The sequence below is a fragment of the Anthonomus grandis genome, chromosome 11 (assembly GCF_022605725.1).
Source record: "Anthonomus grandis grandis chromosome 11, icAntGran1.3, whole genome shotgun sequence".
NCBI classification, from domain to species: Eukaryota; Metazoa; Arthropoda; class Insecta; order Coleoptera; family Curculionidae; genus Anthonomus; species Anthonomus grandis.
Window position 1 is genome coordinate 11,981,383 of NC_065556.1, and position 23,088 is coordinate 12,004,470.

The following is a 23,088-nucleotide window of genomic DNA, read 5'->3' on the forward strand; positions in this document are numbered from 1 at the left end:
CTGGTCTGGGTCAAAAAAAAATAGAGTATAATGAAAGGTATACTTAATTCAATGTTAAAAATTGGTTACATCAAGGTCATAAAAATTGTTTAGGAATTATTTAAAAACGCTTAACAATAATGCAATTATCCAAATAATTTTCTAAGCACTTGTCGAAATATTTAGTAACCCAATTCATATTCACGCCCATAAGCGTATCCAATACCCATATTTGTTCTGTCAATCATTTATAAAAAAAATAAATGTTGGCTTAATTTAATATATTAATATTTTTTGGACCTTCTAGGTCCTTTTATAGCACGGCGGGTCGTGGCGAGTGTGACCCCTCGCCTTTGTCGATTTGCAATAAATGGGCAGGGATATATGTATAACAATATCATATTTTCAGTCTATTGTTTTATGAGTGTGATACAATATTTGACATTTAACTTATTGAAAGAGACGGATTCACTGCAAATAATTATTATATGTAACATGAAGGTCATAATTTACCATATTATAATATATTTTTATAAGAAGCTATATCAATGGTAAGAACAATCATTATAAGCAGTTAGGTATCCATAAAAGCTTTACCTTAACTATGAAGCTGATTGTAAAACTCTACGAGTTCTGTTGACACGATTCCTTTATTATTACTGACCGGCTAAACACTTAACTTTGCCACCATAAATTAGAACAGAGATAATATTATATTAGTATTATTATTGTATGAAGATTCGCTGTTGTAGATTTTACATTATCCAGAAGGTTACGGAAAAAACAAAAACCAGAAATCTTCTTTGAAAATATTAACCAAAGTAAGACATAATATCATTTGCACTTAGCTGCAGTATCAGGAATTTGAGCGAAACCTTACCCTGTTGTAGTAACTTTCGCCATCCTTTACTATTGATGAAAAGAATGCATAACTACCTTTTCTAGATATTTTAATAAGTATAACCAACAATAAGTTATTCTTCTTCTTTTTCTTTTTTCCCTCCTTTTTCTTTAAATGCCTTATCCTCTACGAACATTGGTAATCATAAGCGCTATCTGTATTTTGTAGATTGCTTTTCTAAAGAGGCTTGTTGTAGTCTCACCATACCATTGTCGCAAATTCTTTATTTTACCTTCTATTATTAATTTTAAAAGTCCGTACCTTTCGTTTTTGAGAATGTGGTTAAAGTATTCCAACTTTTGTTCTTTACGTGTGAGCATGACTTTGAGATCTTTTGACATTCTTGCAAGCACATTCATATTTCACACTGTGTCCATCCAGGATATTTTCAACATCCGTCGATACATCCACATTTTGAAAGCTTCCATTTTTTTGGTAAATTCAGACACGTCAAATAAATTCGTTGATCTGGCATCCAAGATATTTGTATGATTGAACGCGTTGGATTTTTTGGTTCTGTACCTGTTAAATACCTCCCTAAACCTGATTCTTGCTAATGACCGTCCATTTAGTTTTTTTGATCTTTAAATTTAATATAAATTCTGTACTCTAAATTGCCACATGTCCAACAAAGATCTGAAAACTCTCTAACGAGGTTGCGATTATGACGGTGTCATCATCGCGAGCAGCGGTGTCAACGTACCTAAGGTTATTTATGTTTACGCTATTAATGGAAATTTCTCCAGGGCAGTTTTCCAGGGCCCCTTTGAATATTTTTTTAGTACATATTAAAAAGTAACATCAACAAGCCAGGTTTTTAAATGCGGCGAATAAACATATTTTTTTAATCTTATTTCACTGAAGTAAATAAGAGTTAACAATGTAAAAAGTAGTTTGTTAGGAAAACCAATATTTTTCCGGAATTAGAAATATTTTCTTGGAATGACGAATATATGGTGTAAACATCGCGCCACTAGGAGGGAAAATTAGAACAAGAATTAAATAAAAGCTTTGCCCTTTTGTTAAAATAGTACACAGTATTTTGTAAATTGTATAAAGTACTATTTTATTATACGTTTTAGACCGGATGATGATCCCAATTGGCCGATATAATAATAATAATAACAATATTAATAATAATAATGATAATAATAAATTGGTTTATTTGACAGTAATAACAGATAACTTTAATCTTTTTGATGAAAAAATTATTTTAATGATGCTGATTTTAAACTTTTTAAATCAGAGGGTATATTATTGTATAGCATGTGAATATTATACGAGAATTAACTGGTAAATAGACTTGTTTTATGCAAGGATCGAGATAGCAAAGCCTTAAATCTTAGATTTAAGGTATGAACGTCGGATCTAAATTTAATTTTTTGGTAAAGATATGGAGGGCTTTTGTTGATTATTGAAGCATGAAACAAAACCGCTGAGTGATGTTTACTACGCTTTTCCATGTCAAGCCAATTTGAAGGTTTTAATTTGTGAATAACTGGGTTGAATTTTCTTATACCATACACAAACCTCAAACATGCCCTCTGAACTCGCTGCACTCTATCTTTATCCTGCTTGGTCAAACAGGAACCATAAACCGCATTATAATAATTAAAGTGGCTCAATACAAATGCGTCTGTTAATTTTAGTTTTCCATCTAATGCATGCCTATGCGGATACATTAATTTTAGATTCGCATATTCCTTTTGTACAAATGAAGAAACATGGTCCGTCAATCTTAATTCAGTAGCTAATATAACTGCCAGGTTCCTTGCTTTTTGAACGCAGCTTAGTTGTGAATGATTTAATTTTAGTTTAAGTTGGTTTTCTATATGGGTTTTATGCTTCCCAAAAATTAGTTGCTTAGTTTTCGTGAAATTAAGTCTTAAATTATGTTGTTCTGAGATTTTGACTAAGCGTTTTAAGTCTTTGTTAATGTGAAACTGTGCTTGTGCTACATTATTATTTTTGTATGTTGGTGTAGAGTAACTGTTTATCATCAGCAAAGCTAAAATCTGTACCGTGTTGAACTGTGTGTGTAATGTAACAAGTTATACAAAAGAGCAACGGTGAAAGCCTGGGGGGCGCCACAGTAGAGAGAACGTTTGCCGATCTGTTTGCACATATTGAACTCTTTCAGTTAAATAGCTTTTGATACTTTTTGATTTTGAAAATACGAGTCGTTTTTTGGCAAAATTATTTGTTTAGTGTCTTAAAGAAGACAAATAAGATTTTCATACTAAAATTTTATTGGATAATGCTCGTGACACGACTTTCGCGTTACCGTTTACGCAGTCAAGTCAAGTTGTATTAAAATCTCTATATTTCAACTTGAAATATATAGACTTTGATTGTTTGCCCTACTTTGAATCATTTTTCCTATCGCTCACGAGTTGTTCGATAAATACCGGTTGGGTATGTCGGGTTTTTTATGAGAGAAGTAGACAACGATACTTAAACCAAAGCAAAATTAGGAAAGCCCTTAATCTACTAATCTAATATGGCCTCCGCCTATACCTAATCCTCTTTATTTCTTTTGGAGTTATTTTAAGTCATTAGTTTATACAGAAGAAATCCGTACACAAAAGCAACTATTGCAAAAAATTCATGATTCTACCAATGTTATCAGGAATGAACAAGGAACTTTTAGGAGAAAGGAACTATTTGGTCAAAAGATTAAGAAAATGCCTGGTGGTGAAGTGAATGGACATTTTGCGCATTTGTTAAAGTGATGTTTACCAATATTTTATTTATTATTATTGTTATCTTAATTTACTGTTAAACTCTTTTTTAACTGTACAACATTTCAAAAACATGTTTAACCGAAACAATGTACATCTTCTTTTCTTAAAAATCATCACTCCATTAGTTACTTTAATAAATAATGAAACGGTACTAGTAACAAAGTTATGGCATGAAACAGCGTGTAAATATGAAACAATATATAAAATCATATACAGGGTGTCCCAAAAGTGATGGATCAAACTCAAACAGAGGATAGAGGGAGTCATGTTCAATCAAAATCACCCCCTATGTTGTTATGCAATTGTGAATAGTTTAAAAGTTATAGCCATTTTTATGTATTTTTTAAATTCAAGCACACCGTCAATCAATATTTACCAATTTTTTAAAATAAATAATTGTGTTTTATTGGGTTGGTGGATTGCAATAAGGTACAAAAAACATTAGAAAATGGTTTATTGTTTTACATGATAGTTTTGCTATCATTTACAATAAGTGTTCAAAATGTCTGCCGCGAAATCTAATGCATAACCTACATCGGCGTATAAAATTTCTCTTAATCATTCTGAATGAACGTTCATTTTGGGTAATTAATCCAGTTGCTGTAATTATTTGGTGGCGTAGCTCTTCCTCATTACGATTTTCCCTGACGTATACCAACTCCTTAAAGTACCTCCATAGAAAAAAATCAATTGGATTGAGGTCGGGGGAGCGCGGTGGCTAACGAATTGTACCTCCCCGTCCAATCCAACGACCAAGGTAGGCCTCATTTAAAAACTGTCTCACCTGAAGGCTGTAATGGGCGGGCGCTCCATCGTGCTGCAGCCACATTGATTGACGAATATTTAATGGAATATCCTGAAGTGAAACAGGTAAGTTTTCTTCCAAAAATCTTCTATAGATTTCACCATTTAATCTGGCTGGTAGTTCAAACGGCCCAATTAATGAACCGTTAAGAATGCCACTCCACATGTTCACACTAAATTAATGTTAAAAGCGGTCATTTCTAACAATTCTGGGGTTAAAATATGCCCAGTGGGGTAAATTGTGAATATTAAATATTCCCGCCCTCTGAAAACTAGATTCGTCTGACCATAAAATTTTGTTAAAAAATTGTGGATCCTGCCTATTACGATGAAGCATTTTTCTACAAAATTCCACCCTCTTGTCATAATCACCCGGTAATAGATCTTGAACCCGTTGTACATGATAGGGATGCAACTGGTTTCTTCGTAGAATGCGGTGTAGTATTGTTCTCGGAATACCAGACCGTCTTGATATAATGTCATCTTTTCATCCAGTTCAATGATGTCATCTTCTGCCTCAGCATTTTCATCAGGTCTTTCTATTCTGCGAGGATTTCCAGGAATCTGCTCCTCCACGTATGCGTTATGCACTCGTTGAAACACCATGTAGTCAGGATATCGTTCACGATCAGGAAATCGTTCACGATATTCCCTTTCAGCCGCTCGAGCGTTTCCATTACAAAATCCATAAACATAATGCATTTCTGCATACTCGCGGACGGTATAAGGCATTATGTGTTCAGTTGTATAAATAATACAAAATTGTATGTACTTAGCCAGTACCTGGACAACACAACACTACCTATTTTAAATTATTTTGAAATTTTGTTTACGACAAAAAACACGATAAATCAACATTCTTCAAAATAACCGCAGATAAATTAGTCAGTATTAGAAGTCGACATACTTATGTATTTTTAAACATTTTTGAGACACTTTACTATCTTAATTTTATTATTTTTTCGTAAAATAATAAAGCAAAATATTGATTTAGTCATGGAATATTTTTTTTGCTTATTTCTTAAAAAAATTAAAATTTAATTAGACAATAAGAAATTTTAATAATCTATTCAAGTTGTACTTTGCTGGAATCAGTATGATTTAAAGAAGTTTTTAAGGTTCAGGGTCACTCGCATGTCTTATATTTTCTTCGCAAAAAAATGGCATCTAAGTTAAATACTTATTTTTAAAGTTGTAAAAAGTCCAAAAAAATTGTTTTTCTAGTGCTCCTAAAAAGTAATGTTTAAGAAACATATTTTTGTTGGAGAGGCACATCATTTCTAGGTACAATAAAAAAAACAGATTGTTTAATCAACTGTATAATGTTTTTAAAAGCTTTTATTTGACAAAGGTGCTGGAATTTAAAAAATACACATATATGGCTATAACTTTTAACCTTTTCACAATTGCATAACAACATAGAGGGTGATTTTGATTGTAAATGACTCCCTCTATCTCCTGTTTGAATTATGCTTACAAGGCTAAAAAGTAGCTCTTAAATTTTCCTTTAAAGGAACCTATGCATGCTTTGAGATCATCATTTAAAGAGTTATAAAGTTCACAGCTACGGAACTAACACTACACTGAAAAAGTGCTGTTTTATGCTGAGACACATTCAGACGATCCTGATATCTAAGGACTGATCACGAATCTCTTCACGAAAAATAAGATCTTCACGAATATATATTATGGTCTTTGGAAACGCAACAGTTTGATCAAAAGAGTGGTGTGATGTAATCGGACTCTGTTGCAAATTTTTAGCCAGCTTAGATCATTGATCTTTTTGAAGACATAATCATATCTTCTCCAACTATAAATGTACCTACAACAGACATTACTGCACATACTGAAGCCTATTTTTAGAAATTTAATCAAGACAGGGGTAGTACACAATGTTACAATAGTTTAGGATTGACAAAACTAGATTCACACATTTTTATCCGCATTTTAAAATTTAAAATATGCCTGTTTGAGTAGAATATTTTAATTTTGACATATGTTTTTTGTAACAATTTTTGTACATGCTTTCTGAACCTAATACTCGTATCAATATAGAGACCAAGATTTTTAGAACGCTCAGAGAATAGCAGAGCTTCACCATTCAGCTGCAACCTTAAATCATTCTCCAACTTTACCTTTTTATTCTCTTTGCAAAACAGTAAGGTCTCAGTTTTACTTTTATTTAGTTGTAAGTTGTGATTATTCTGGTTGAAAAGCTCTGTTGCAACATCTGGGTCTGAAGAATCAAGATAATGAGGTAATTGCGCATCATCTGCATAAGATTGGACATGAGAATTATTGGCAGCTAGAAATATATCCAAGACCAAGAATTGATCCCTGTGGGACCCCCGAGACACTATCCCGTGGTACAGAGAAAGCATTATTTATTCTAACTTTTTGCTGCCTATTTGTAAAATAACTAAAGAAGTTGCAAGGGCAGGGATTGAAACCCAGATATTGCAACTTAGCACATAGCAGATCATGGTCAAGGACATCAAATGCCTTGGAGTAGTCAAGGGATACTGATATTTTTCCTCAAGGTACTTTAATACGTTAGAATGAACAGCCCTCTCAAGCACCTTTGATACAACAGGAACAAGATAATTGGTCTAAGACACGAGAAAAATTCCGAACTGTGGGTACTGGACATATGATTAAATTCTTCCAGAGTGCCGGGAAATACCAAATATTCCAAGCAGACATTCATAATGTGAGTTAGATGGTTAATAACTACAGAAAGACTCATCTTTAGCATCTGTAATGAAATATTATCACCTCCCGTAGCATCTGATTTTAAGCCACACGCATGCTTATAAATCGATTCTGGAGATTCCATTAAAAAACCAAAATGTAGCTCTGGGTTCAGACTATTGCTTGCGTAATGCTGCACTTGATCCTTATGGTTATCATTCTTTTTAAACGCACTTAGGAAATAATTATTAACTATGTCTGGGTCATGGAAAAATGATGGAATATCGACTGAGCTGCTTTTCTTTTGGCATATATTTATTTGTCTTAATCTCTTCCATAGTTGGAAAGAAATGTACTTAGAAATTTATTGATACTCTCCTTTAGAAATGTATTGATTTTTAAGAAACTCCAAATATCCCAGTTTTTCCTTACGAACCGTCGCCAGCGTCAGATTTTGCAATTCTTTATAATTCGACCAATTTTCTTCGGTTTTATTTAATTTATATTTCCTATAAACTCTGTCCCATTCATTCATTAATGGCTTCAATGCAGGTGTTAGCCAAGATGAACAGGGTTTAACATCAATACTCTGCATATAATAAAGATTATGCCAACGAATATCATCATCAACTACCTAAATATTTTAATTTGAGCCCTTCTTAAAGTTTTTTTTAATTTTTAAGGGATTCCTATTTATGTTCATGATTATCAATTTTTTGAATTATTAAAACTAATTTTATATTTCTTGATAATCTTAGTGCTTATTTTAATAAAATAAATATTCATTTTAAAACAATTTTGCTTTTCATTTTCTTTTGTTAAAATCACCGATCCCTTAGCCATTCGCATATTAAGGATTTTACAGAGTTTAAAAAAAACTGTCTTCTAAAAAAAAATATTTCTGCATACAAATCTAAAATTAATTACAAAAATATCATTATTATAAATATTTGACAAGATATTTTTAAGCTTTATCAAAACGAATAAAATCGCTGTTTATCTTTAGTTAGTGCTCTCATAACAGTTTATCCACAATTATTAAAATTACTAAAAATCTCAAGTTGGGTCGGGTTCAGTAGGGGCAAACAACTATTGCAAAAGAAATATATTATTTACTAAAAAGTTTATATTAATCGTCCTACAAGAATCGATTATATCTAAAATTGTTTGGTAATAAATGTGGAAACGCCTTTTATATGAGTATACCTGGCTGCATTTTTAAATTATTATATAAGTATTATGCGTCAGTTAATTACCATGTAGGTGGTAACTTTTAGTCTAAATCTAAAATGGATAATCTGGTTTTCAATATAAAGTTAATTGAAGGTAATTAAAAATAAAATTTATCATGCACATCTTAATTAAATCTGCTAAAAATAATTAGATGTTTCACGTAAAAAAATTATATGTGTAAAATTCGTCCTTATAAACATTTAAAAAAAAATTATAATAATAATAACAGCAATAGGTCTCTAGTTAGCAAGATATTTTATAGATTAGAGCAAATTTAAACAAAAAATTGACACTTGCTGATATGAAAAAAAAGACTCATATTGAACGCAAGAATTAAAAAATACTTATTCTAAAAATAAAATAAAAATAAAATAGTAATATAAAGTAAACTAAATAAATAACAATTAACACTTATTTAATAAAACAACATGTAGATTGTGAAATGGAGTTGATAATATTTCAATTTAGCATGATACCTAATAACTATTTAAAAAAATGTTCTTTTGCTTAAATTGGTTGATGTTATTACAGATTCTCATATTATTTGGCAATTTATGAAGTTAACATTTTTATTTTTGTTACACTTAAAAATAACATAAAATTGGTACAGTGGATATCACGAAATATTAATCTTTTATTTAACAAAGATATGTTTTGGTTAAAAGCCTTTTTTCAACCTGAATATAAATACATTCACATTAAAAACATATTCGTTGATAGATGTACATTATATTTAGAACACTAAACGTTGATTTTACTGGTTTATAACAGTAACATTGAAAAATTGTTCTCATCCTATTATATAAATCAGATCTAAATATTCTCTATGTATAGTTTAAAAACCTTTTAAAAACACACAAAAGTCACTTTACAACACAAATTAGGAGAATAAATACCTTTGGTAAAAATTTCATTCATTATTACAATTACAGATTCACAGGAATGACTTTCATCCAAACCTTGTTGGTTAGGAATTATTATTTGGTTATCATCATAGTATTTATCTAAGTGGTCCTTGATATATTTTAACAAACTTTTAATTGAACGGTATTGGACCGAGTTCATGTTGGATTTAGTGTTTGTAACTTTAAGAACAGGAGTGATAACTGATGTTCAACAGTTTCCGTGACTCCAGAAAAACACCTTGTGAGTGACAGATTTACAGCATTTAACGGCCTTTAACAAAATTAAATACGTCACAAAAAACATCTGTAGTAATACACTTTTCAGAAAATGTGAATTTTCAATTTCGGAAGTAATTTCTTGTAGGGGTTCATATTCTAGTAAGAGTTTCTACTATTTAAGTGAAATCTTTAATTTTCATAATATAATATTCTACTTAGTAGCCTCTACAATATTGTGGTTAGTAAAACTAAAAATGCTCACCTGGTTCATGTATTCTTTTGTGGAGGATAATGACGCAACAAAGTATAAATATATTCTATCAGGCGCAGATAGGGATCAAGGGACAACAACCAAGTAAAAAAGTCAACTTCTTGTAAGCTCTTTAATTTATAAAATATAACATTCCTAAGAGGAGCCATTACTTTACTAGTTCTATTATTGTTAGTTGTACACTTTTCTAAATTGTATCCATAAAATTAAGTTTGCAAAGCTCAATATTATTTCATAGATGCGTTTCACTGATAAACTTGGCTTCGCAGTTATTGAATAAAACTTGAAAAATAAATCCTTGATAATTTAAGTAAACGCATTTAATATATTTCTGTCATTGAACATCTTGAATTTTCTTATAGGATTCATACTTATTAATATATCAAGCAGCATGACAAATAGGTATCTAGATTAACACTATACCTTTAGTTTGACGCAATATATTCTGCCTATCAATTTAAGCCATAATATTTCCATCAACTTCTAATATCTTAGGAACATCCACAACAGTTTTCCCCCATTTTGATCTATATTTGATTATTGATGTTTTTAAGGTTCTTTTTATTGCCACCTTTTAAAATAAGAGTTTTAACTACTAAAAACCACGAAATGTTAGTAATTTTATTGGCAAAACTATGATCTGGAAAATCATCAACTCGGCTGCGTTTTCTAATTGTGATATTTCCTGCTGTTATTCTACTCTCAGTTATTAAATAATTACATCGTTTACACTTCCATGTTATTTTTTTAACATATTATCAGATAATCGCAAATAAGACCAAATATTGCACGTTGCACATTAAGAATTTACTTCAATAATTTGGATAACAATGATAATACAAAACTCTTGAGTTTTCACTTTATACTGAATTTAAGACGGATTTTTGTTAACAATAAAAATAAATTATTATACAGTAATTTTTGCATTACTTAAAAATGTCATTGAGCTATACAAAGATTTCTTTCAGAGAATGGTTGGAATGGTTAAGGTTGACTTACAGAAGCACTGAATACTTTAATAGAAGAAAGAAAAACTGTTTTTTACCAAAACCCATGCAAAGCAAATAGTGCAGCATTCGGTAATGTAAGCAGCATCTAAAACCGCACTAAACAAATAGCAAATAGTTTTGCATGTTGAAAGAATCTTTTTAGGTTAGGAATGCCTTAACTTTACATTCTACTCGCAATCAGTTGATGTTTAGATCAGTGGTTGGGTTGGGCTGGGTTGGAAAGAATCTGGGAACAAGTGAGCTACTTAGGTTCACACTCAGAAATTACTAATTTTTTAAACAGTTAGGTTTTGTAGGTTAGATATCAATTTATTAAAGCCAATTCTTTTTTAAGAAAGCGATACAACACGGATACAATAGTAGGGTATATCAACTAGAAAATATATTCATCAAGTAATATAAGATTCTTACAATGTAAGACCTACTCTTAAATGTGAATTGGCATTTCTGGTGGTCCATCTAAACAAAATAAATATTTTTATTGTATGGTCCTAAGCACTACTTGTAGTTAATGTTATGGTTAAGGACCATCTTGATTAATATCATACTTGATTTCACCTAAGTGTTCTAGAAAATATAAAAGAAACATAATAAATAACTCAAACTCTTTTTTTATATGATTTATACTCAAAAATACGAAACAAATTTGTATTTTGGTTTTTACCAAATGATTTTATATAAAATGATCAGCAATTCAAAAAAGAAGGTCAATATTTTCCCAAGCATTCATCTACAATAAAATTAATTCAATAGTTTTTCAATAAATTACTCAAGGATAAGTGACGAGGGCAGTTTTCCTTTCAGAAAATTTTCTAAATATAAAAATAACGGCAACAAATTGTGTTGGCAAATAAAGATTTATTACCTCTCTGCCTACATAATTCCGATTTTTTATAAATAAAGAAAACAATAAGGCGGATACGTGTATAACACATATAGTTGAGGTATTGTTTATATTTAACTAAATAAATACAAATGATTCAGATTAATGTAAGTTCATTAAATAAAGCAAAATAACACTTTTCGCTACTCATACATATTAAAAAAAATGCCATAAGATAAATATTTTAATATGCAAGAGTTGCTTAATTTGCATAATCTAATAAAATGTATATAAGAAAATACACGTGTGTCTTATTAATAAAAAAAGGTAAATCACCTTTTAATCTAAAAAAAGTTTAAAAATAATTTTTTAAATTATGTTTTTTTATTGCAACTAGTTACTGACATGATTCAGACCTTAAAAAAATATCTCAAACTTTTCTTTTATTTAAATTTTTTGATAAGATGGCACCCACAAATGGTAATTTCCTTATTGCCTGGCCCTAAGTTTTGTAATAAAAACTATGAGGCTAATGGTTAGATAAACTTAACGAACTTTTAAAATTTCATATCTCTAGAAATGGTTATAAGTGCAGTAATAAGCTCCTAATGGGGTGTAAATGGAGACGCTGGTTGAATATTATCTGCGTTTGGTATTCACACTTTTTTTGGACTTTCATGCATATAGAAATAATGTAGACCACAAGAAAGACAAGTTAATTTACTTTAAAATCATCATTTCTAAGAACAACAGAAGACATCTACACTCCGACTTATAAGATCTATTGTGCTCTTTGCTGCTACCAAATTGTTTACAAAATCTAGGCAGTTTTATATTATTTCATTTCTATTGCTAGGATAGTTGCCAGTAGCTGTGACGTCCGCTGAAACTTGAGCAACAACCTTGCAAGCAGTATTTTCTTCTCATCTAAGAATCTGCATTCGTCGGATTATTTTAATTTTAATTGAAATCTGATGGAGTTTCAAGGATAACAAATCCTGTTAAGAAGAATGTAGCATTAGATATTTTGGATGTATAGTTTCAATAACTTTGTTGGGTGTCTCAACCCCGAAAGATCCTTCCAAAGGCATTCCTGTGGATTTCCTTCCTTTCTATCTAGCTGAGTTGATATGTATATGATTTACAAGCTTATAATTCCGTTTTTGTTAAGATATTGCCTTCTTGATTACCTCGTACGATTATGTATTCAGAAAACTATATACAAACCTAACGTTGTTTTTCTGTCTTATGTTATTTAGTTTTCTTAAGTGGTCCTGTTACAACTTGAACCTGATGACGTATAAACAGCGATAGTTTTTATCGAAGATAATCTAAACAAGTATTTAAATTAAATGTATTTCTGTTTGAAACACACTGGTAAATGTGTCAGTGACTTTGGGTATTTGGTCTGTTTTTGGTACAGGCCCTGAGGATATCAGCAAAGATACTATTCATAGGACTGTTACCCTGCATTTATTATGTACTGGACATTTATTTAAACATACTTTATCACAATCAGCATATTAATTTATTTTTGTTGCTATTAAAAAATTGTTTAAAATCTTCAAGGCTTATTTGTTAAACTGAAAAATAAATTCAGTATAATTTTTACGCCCAATGTAGTAAGAAACTATAATTGTAATTATGCGTGCAAAAGAGTCCATTTGCAAACGCAATATCATCGTCGTGAAACACAGTTACAAGTTGTTGGTATAGACACAGTCTAACAAAATCTATTGTTTCTAGTTGAAATCTATATACTTTGGTATAGAGTCGTGTGAACATTCACGACTTCGCCATGACAGTCATGTTTGTTATTACCAGTAGATAGTCGCACTGTCTTGGTATTAATTGTGTATACAAAAGGAACAAACGATGTTTTATTAACGTTTTTTTTTGTTTTTTTATGTTTGAGGATGTTAAGCTGGCTCTGTGGTTTTCTCCTGAAGAAGTCCCTAAAAAATAGGACGAGTTATATTAGTTACAAACCGCTGCCTAATAATAAGTTTGTGTTTCTCCAAATACTTAGGTCGAAAACCAAAAATTATTCTATATATAAATAAATTTAAATATTGGCCTCGTCTCATCCCTATCTGGGATTAGTCCAACAAATTTCCGACACTACGAAAAATACTCTACTTATATTAAAATATTTAGTTGGGCCTGTTAATGTCTACTAAAAATAGATGTTGTTTCTTTAATCTTAAAAAATTATAAAACGATTTTTCTTATAGGTACAGTTTTCTACGGTACCGTAAATTAACTAACTACATTATATTACTTGTCAATGTAACTATAACTCACTTGTAACTTAACATATCTATTAAAATAATGTCATAAAATTCACTAAATATTAAGTCTAACTAACTAACCAAGTTATTAAATAAACTTTCATTAAAATAAATATTTTGTATTTATGAGTTTTACATACTCATGTAAAAAAAGTAATACACAACCAATGTATTTTTTTAGCCCTATTAAATATTTCCTATTCTTTAATTGCACTAAAAAATAATTAACTTATTGCGTAAAAATAAATTGACATTTATCTAATAATACTGCAATTTATATTCTGGTTTTTGCTAATTGCCCTACACTTGTGACCCCTGTAATGAATCACTACCATTTTCTTATGACTCGTAAGTGAAAGTAAATATTGATATTAATAAAACGAGCCATATAATTTGTAGCCTTATTTTATTATTTATTATCGGATTATAATTTATGTTTTATTGTTTCAGGTAAGAAGCTAGAAAAAAATATTCATTTGCTGAGACGAAGTACTGCTATGAGATTGCAAACGTTTATAAGTTGGTAAGTTGATTTGGTTAATCAAGTAAATTTTTAGAAAGCTTTTAGTATCGGCGGCAAAAACAAATACTTCTTCCTCAATATTTTTTTACATCGTTTCTCTTTAACACTAACCAGATGTAGCAAAGATCATAAAAGCTACATTGAACCAAAATCGAGTTAAAACAATCGGCCACGACAGGCTCGAAGAATGTGTGGCGGAGAAAATCTTCAATATAATCGTTTTCAGAGAATCTGTTAAAAAGTATTCAACATCTGTCGCCGATAAAGGTTTCATTACCATCGCGTGTCTTCTCTTATTCATTATGGTAAATTTTAATCATAAAATTAACGTATTATTAACACTCTATATTACAAGTTACTTTCTTGAGCATATGGAATAGAAATTGAATATATTGAATTTATTCTAAAGTCTTTTTATAAACTATTACTATTATTATCTTTAACATTACAGCTTATACGAATTATTATTTCTCATGTTCAGTTTTTGTAGAAGAAGCTGTTTATTGTTTTTTTCTTCTGATGCTTTTTTCAGAGATTTGATGTTAAAACTCTAATATTTTTATATACGCCTAAAAGCCATCCTTCTGTAAAGATATTCATAGTCACAATGGTATCCGCCATACTATAATTTACTTTACATTTATCTATTTTCCATATACTAAAACCTTTAATGTGGGAGGTAGAGCTCTAAAATGATATGTTCAGGTATGTTGTTATTGTTGTTGTGTTATTCAGTTATATTGTACTGATAGCTTTGTCGAAATATATTCGTATAATTTTATTTAAAACTTAATTTTTAAGGCATAATGAAAAATCAGCAAAGGAAATAAACTGTGCAAAAATTGGTAGAGTAATTACAGTAATTAGAAAGTTCTTCTTCTTCCTCTTCTTCTTCTTCTTCTTCTTCTTCTTCTTCTTCTTCTTCTTCTTCTTCTTCTTCTTCTTCTTCTTCTTCTTCTTCTTCTTCTTCTTCTTCTTCTTCTTCTTCTTCTTCTTCTTCTTCTTCTTCTTCTTCTTCTTCTTCTTCTTCTTCTTCTTCTTCTTCTTGTTATTTTAAGACAATGTTTTGTTTTTTAAAATTGTAGCTTAAGTTGTGACTTTGATATCTAGCTTTCTTACCAACGTTTTGGAGGTCTTCCTGGTGGTCTGCGGTTGGTTGGTTTCTCTTCTTTTGCGCATTTAGCTAGTCGATTATTAGGCATTCTATTGACATGATCTATCTCCTTTTTGTTCTGGACCATCTTAGAACATTTGGAAGATCACATTGAGATCTAATATCGACGCTTCTCACTCTCTTCCTAAGAGTTTTTTTCCACAATTTACCTTCAGCGTCTTCATTTTCGTTGTTGGGAGCAGTTGCTTAGTAGCGGCTGTTTCTGCTCCTGTTTCTATAGCATTGGTCCTAATGGGTCGTACACATGACTTATATATGTGCGTCTTGCTTCCGATACTCATAAATGTATTCCTTCATATTACATCTCGAAGGTATCCTGATATCCTGACTGCCACCATTGTTTGCGTTCGAACGTTTTTTTCAGGTTTGTATTACTTGTGATATTAACACCTAGATGTTTAAAGGATATGATCTGTACTACGTTTTTATTGTAGATCGCAACTTGTACCTTCTCGATTCTTTTGATATTGTCAGAGACTTCGTTTTCTGCTTCAAATCTATAAAGTAATCTTTGCAAATTGTCCTCATCACCCGATATTTTCGCTGCGTCGTGAGCAAAGCAAATTATTTTAAATTTTTTCGTACCTATTTTATATTCTTTTCTCGCTGATTTAATTTCTTTGATGATCTTCCATTACAACATTAAATAGTATTGGGCTAAGACTACCCCCTTGCCTGATTCATGTTAAGATGGGTATCTTATTAGAAACATTGTTGATTTCTTTTATAAAGCTGCTATTTCCTATTTCTTCTATCTTCCTTTTTCTGATAATTTCAATTATTATGAAATTCAAATTTCTGTCCTTTAATAGTTTTTAGACATCGCCCTCTCCTAACCCTATCGAATGCTTTTGTTAAGTCGATAAAGCACATAAAGGCAGGTTTGTCTTAAGATATATTACATCTGTGGGATCTATTTTATCGAAATCTCTGTTGTTCTTCCCTGATGCCAGCTTGCAGAATTTCTTCAGCGAGAATTTTTGTGAATAGCTTTGAAGGTGTGCTTAATAGACTAATGCCTCTATAATTTCGCGAAATCCTTTCTCCCTTTTTAAAAATTGGGATAATCTATTTCCAGTCTTCTGGCGCCTTGGATATATTATATATTTTCTTAAATAAAATTTGCATTTCGTCCAATAGTGTGTCGCCTCCATATTTAATTATTTTATTATTATATTTAATTATTATATTTAATTAGCTCATTATTGAGATTATTCCATCCTGGCGCCTTTTCGATTTTTCAGCTTCGACACTGCTGATTTAATTTTTCTATTTGATTTTTATCTTCATTGTTTTTAGTGTTATCGTTTTCAGGCTCTAATCCCATGGTCTCTTTTATGTGCGTGTTACTACAGAGGGTTTCAAAAGATCTCCTCCCACGCTTCTCTTATTGTTTTAGTTTGTATATATTCGTTAATAGGTTTTTTGCGCTTTCGTAGCATACTCCATATTTTTCGTTGGCCTCCGTACAAGTCGGGTTCCATATCCATTGAGTATTTCTCCCAGAACCCTGTTTTAATTTCCTAAATTGCTGCGTTCACCCTTTTTCGAACCATTTTATAATCTTCGTATGTTTAACTATTAAGTTGTAGGAAAGCTTTTCTCCGCCGCAAGTATTTTGATCTCTTTGGTGAACCATGGTTTTGTGTTTCGTTTTCCATTTTTGTTTATTTTGCGTTGAACTAGTGGTTCCTTTGCAGCTGCTGCTATGTTATTTCTAAGGTTCATATTGGCAGTTTCAACATAATCTTCATTCTGTATTTTATTTTCATTAATTTTCTGCTTCAGTCTAGTATAAGTACTTTGAGGTAGCATCGCTGATGGCCTTTTAGTTTTTCAACTATTATGGGTATATTTTTTTGTTTTCTTGGTACACACCCTTAATCTAGCTAATACTAATTTGTAGTTGATTCCTGTACTTGCTGAGCTTAGTTTCATTATATCCAATATTTTCGAGCAAGTAAATATTTCGGTTTGTATGTGTAATCTATGGTTGATTTTTATACCCTGGTGTTTTCGAAGGTATAATTATGTTATTGTTTATGTGGATAGAATGTATTATTGATCCCCATTTTATTATGTGCTCATTATTATCCGCTGTTATTTAGAACTTCTTTGTTAAAATGATTTTTGATGTCGTCGAGAATTTCGTTGCCCACTCTTGCATTGAGATCTCCCAAAATTATAACTTCATCTAACTTAGGTATCATGTCCAGAGTTTGGGAATTCATCGTAGAACGAATCTTTCTCTTCTTGTAGTTTTGTTGTACCAGGGGCATACACTCTTATAACCGGGGTTTTAGTTGTATTCGTAAACTTCATCGTAGCAATAGCCTGTCGTCAGCAATAGCCTGTTCGATATAAAAGATGTCTAATATGTTCTTTTGATACTTCTCATGCACAACCAGTCTCACTCCTGAGGCTGTCCACCACTATATATCAATCTACAGGGTATTCATTTGAAAACTTCCCACTACGGACTTATCGAAAACCACTGTTTAAAAAAAAACGCCGAAATACGTTAAAAGGTTTGTCAAGGGGGACAACTTTCTAGCCTAAAATTACTTCACCACCTTTCACCCTCTGCCTCCCGGGGTCATCCCTTTAAAAATTTTAAATGGCAAGAGGTATCGAGTAATAGCTTATTTAAAAGATCTTTCAAATTCCTTTATTTTGACGTTTGATTTTTTTAAATCGGTTCGTTTTCGAGAAAATTAGAAAAATCTTTGTTTATCTTAATTTGTTCAGATAGAAAAGAAAAACATGAAAATATCAGTTTTTACTTAAATAAATGTTCAAAATGTTGCCCGTTAGGGTTAATCAAATCTACAATTCGTTTATAATTTAAAACGGAAACCACCAACATAAACAGCAATTCCCAAGATTAGACGTGGAAAAAACTAAATAACAACCTGATTTTTTTTCCACATTCTTTTCATCAACACAGATATCCTGGGCGAACTGTTTTTATTGTTATACCTGCCTAGTTATTTATAGTTGTTAAGGCAAATAAAGAATTTATTTTGCCGTCAGTTATATTTGTGACAGTCTTGGAATAGTGAAAATTTATTTGTTGAATTGAAGATTTTACTTCCAAAATGGTTTACACACTAGCCGAAAGAGGGGGAATTATTCTAATTTACGGTGCCCAAAATCAATGTGCTCGGCAAACTGCCGTCACGTTTAACGCCAGACATCCGGAGAAGATAACTTCGCATAAATATGTTTTGGATCTTGTTACTAAAATTACTGAAACTGAATCTGTTGCAAATAAAAAACGTGATCATCGGCGAATTTTGGATAAAGCCGCTCAAGTTGAAGTTTTGGGTCATTTTGGAATAGATCCTAATACTTCATTACACAAAATTGTTGCTGCCACTGGTATTTCATTAGGCTCTGTTCACACAGTTACCAAACTTCATAAATTTCATCCATTCAAAATGAAAATATGGCTAAATATAAAGAGTTAACCGAAGACGATTTCGATAGGCAAGTTGAGTTTTGTGAAAAAATGACTGAAGCGATTAATGATAATACTATTTATGTAAAGACTATCTACTTCAGCGATGAATGCGCATTTTATCTAAATGGATTTGTTAATAAGCATAACTGTAGATATTGGAGCAATGAAAATCCTCATGTATTTGTGGAAGAGCATACCCAGTACCCTTACCCAGAAATTTAAATGGAGACATTTGTTTGGATATTATGGAAAATACCATCAATCCGCTTATCACTGGATTCATTGAAAACCAAATCGATGATGATGGAAACCCTATACTTGATAAGACTGAAATATATTCATTCCCAAACATTCCCAAGGACATTCCCAAACTCCATGTATTTGAAACCCGTTACTCAGAATGAGATAATTAAATATATAAATTCTTTAAAAAATAATGGCTCACCTGGTAAAGATGGAATTTCTGCAAAAATCTTAAAACTGCTCCATATGCACATTTTACCACCACTTGTACATATTATAAACTTAATTTTTAAAACTGGTGTAGTGCCAAGTCATTTTAAAGTATCTGTGGTGAGTCCAGTTTTTAAGTCCGGAAGTAAGGAATTGATGGATAATTATAGACCAATAAGTGTCATCTCTAACCTGGGAAAAGTCTTCGAAAAATGCTTTAAGGATAGACTGTTATGTTATTTTGACCAAAATAATGTACTATCAAAAAATCAATTTGGTTTTACTCGAGGAGTCAGTACAATAGATGCTATATATGAGCTTGTTAGTGATATAACTAAAAGTATGGACAAAAATAAAAAGTGCCTTGCGGTGTTTCTCGACCTAACAAAAGCATTCGATACAGTGTCACACCAAATATTATTACAAACATTAGAAAAATATGGTATCAGAGGCAAAGTATTACAACTTTTACAGAGTTATCTATCAAACAGAATGCAATACACCAAGATAAAAAGTAACCTTAGCGATCCTGATATCATTAAAATTGGAATACCGCAGGGCACTGTACTAGGACCCCTACTTTTCAATGTTTATATAAATGCAGTGAATGATATAAAAACTCCTGGCAAAGTAATATCCTATGCAGATGATACAGGAATTATATTTATTGGAGACACATGGCAAGAGGCAAAAGTTAAGTTTCAAGAAGGTCTATCATTAATCAAAAATTTTTTCGACACCTTTAAATTGTCACTAAATCCAAAAAAATCTAAATATATAGCATTTTCCATAAACAGTTTAAATAGACCAAACTTTCAAAATATTATTGTAAACAATATTAATGAACCAATTGCACAGGTAAACTCTAAAAAAAATATTTGGGAACCCATATAGACAAACATCTAAAATGGGATATACACATTGATTATTTAACAAAAAAGATAAAGGCACTCTTACATAAATTTTATTTACTAAGGGAAATTTTGTGCAGAAAACTGATTGTGTTGATCTATAAAGCTCTCGTGGAACCCCTATTAAGGTATGGGATATTGATTTGGGGTGGGGCATATGAAAACAGTCTAAAAAATCTTAAAACAATACAAAACTCAATAGTAAAGATAATGTTAAAGAGACCTAGGTTATTTTCAACAAAGCAATTATATAATTCTGAAATACAAGATTTGAAAACTCTTTTTATAACAACCTGTTGCTCTTATGTTCATAAATTCTATGGTAAACAAAGTATAATAAACCATAGACACCAAACCCGAGCTAATAAACACCAGCAAATTGTACTACCTTATATGATTCGAGATTTTGGTCAACATTCGGCAGTATTTTTAGCTCGAAAATTTTATAACCTTCTCCCAGAAAATGTCAAACAACAGAAATACTACAAAAAGTTTAATGAGCATGCCCTAAGTTATATATTAGGAAACAAAAGAAAATTTTGTTGATTGATCATATGTGCTTGTATCAATATTCTGCTTTTCACCAAACTTTTTATTTTCTTACTCGATAGCAATCACAACATAAATACATAAGGGAAAAAGAAAAAAATCTCAGTATGGACATTTATTCAATTATTTATTTTGTTTCAAATATTATAGGTTTTAGGTACCAAAGACTAGAAAATTCTGTAAAATACTACATAATACCTTTGTAGTTAAAATGTATATGTGTGTATAGTATATGAATCTTTTTTTTTCTCTTTTTCTCATTTTTATTGTCTGGTTTTTGATTTTTGTTATGTAGTTTTGGGTAAACTTATTTAAAATGTTAAATATTGTGAACTAATTTATATAACGGCTGGCCTGCTAAGGGTAACAACATTGATATATTAGAATTTTTAAATTGTTTCTACCATAGCACATACAGATACTCTGGTATCTAGGTGCTTTATATTCTTAGAATTGTAATATTTTATATTGAATATATTGAATATTGAAAAAAAAAAAAATTCCAGCAAGACGTTTGGTACGTTTGGCAATGGCTAGACGACGAGTTTCCAGATAAATGGATAGGGCGAAGGGGGCCTATAGAATGGCCTGCTAGATCTCCTGATATACCGCCGTTAGACTTTTTTCTATGGGGTCTTTTGAAATCTATTGTGTTTACTCCTCAACCTGAAAGTTTGGATGAACTTCGTCAACGCATCATCGACAGCTGCCATGATATCCCACAACATGCTTTTGAAAATGTCCGTCAGGATTTTGAACATCCCCTATATCATTGTCTGGCCAAAAACGGGCAACATTTTCAATACTTATTGAAATAAAAACTGATATTTTCATGTTTTTGTTTTCTATCTGAACAAATTAAGATAAACAAAGATTTTTCTAATTTTCTCGAAAACGAATTGACCAATTTGAAAAAATCAAACGTCAAAATAAAAGACTTCGATAGACCTTTTAAACAAGCTTGTCTAGAAAGTTTGTCCCCCTTGACAAGCCTTTTGACGTATTTCGCCGTTTTTTTTTAAATGCACATACATCTATTTTATGGTTCTTTAACTTTGTTATTATTTCTTGATCTGTATTTGTTTGTAATGTGACATTTCATATGGCTATAACTACGAATAGTTAAAGCAGGCAGGCGGAGTTCAAAAACTGAAAAAACGGAGAGTAGTTGAAAAGTTGTTAATGATTTATTATTTATATTCCAGGAACAACCTAAAAACAAAAATAGAAGACTAAAATGGAGGTATGCAGACCTTAGAATATTGCTAATTGCTCTGAGATTCATACCACTTTAGTAACAATCTGATGATTGTTATTTTATTTAATATATTGTTATGATTAAACACCCTTCTAGAAATTATTTGTAATACTTTGACTCAAAATATAACCAGATTAGCTGTTTCTACCTTAGAATAAGAAGTTAGACATAGCTTATAATACATTCGTATTAATGTATACAAAATTATTGGTAGAACAAGACTAGCAATATACGAAATAAATGGCTGGCATTAAAAGGGCAAAATACCACAATATTCGAAACATTAACACATTCAATAAAGATATATTTATACGAAAAGACGCTACATTAATAAAGACATAACGATCTTGACACAAAAACTGAAGTATCCATAAAAATTTACCAAAAACCTAAAATTGAGAGGCTTAGTACTAGTTAACCAAAACAAAGTAATTCTCGCGAGAGTACCTAGTCGCACTCTAGATGCTCGACCTATATTTGGTATATCAAAAGTCTTGATACCTATTGATCAAATAAATATTAAAATACTACTGAAAAATAAATGAAGATACTAACAGGAGAATGTAATGAAAAAATAAAGTAAGTATATATGGATATATAATACCACTATGGCTTTAAAGAGGAGATAAATCAGCTTCTTATATAGATTTGAAGCACCAACTTACCGGAGAAACCAATGGCTAGTAGAAGATATAACCAAAGAGAACGGGGTGATGTAAAAAAGATAAATATAAAAAATTGAATTAAAAAGAGGCATTTCAAACTACATTAAGCGAAAATCGCAACGTTTTTACTTAAAGCCAATGCAATAAAATAGAATAAACGAGTATTTTTTGTAATAAAATATGATATAGTAAGAAAAGTTTCATCAGCTCCGAGATAAATA

At 30.9% G+C, this 23,088-nt stretch overlaps 1 protein-coding gene across 2 annotated transcripts in view; it reads left to right on the forward strand.

Annotated features, from left to right (window-relative positions):
• The window catches only part of LOC126741886 (uncharacterized), a 154,377-nt gene that overhangs the window by 29,414 nt on the left and 101,875 nt on the right, over nucleotides 1–23,088 (forward strand). The window lies entirely within an intron of this gene.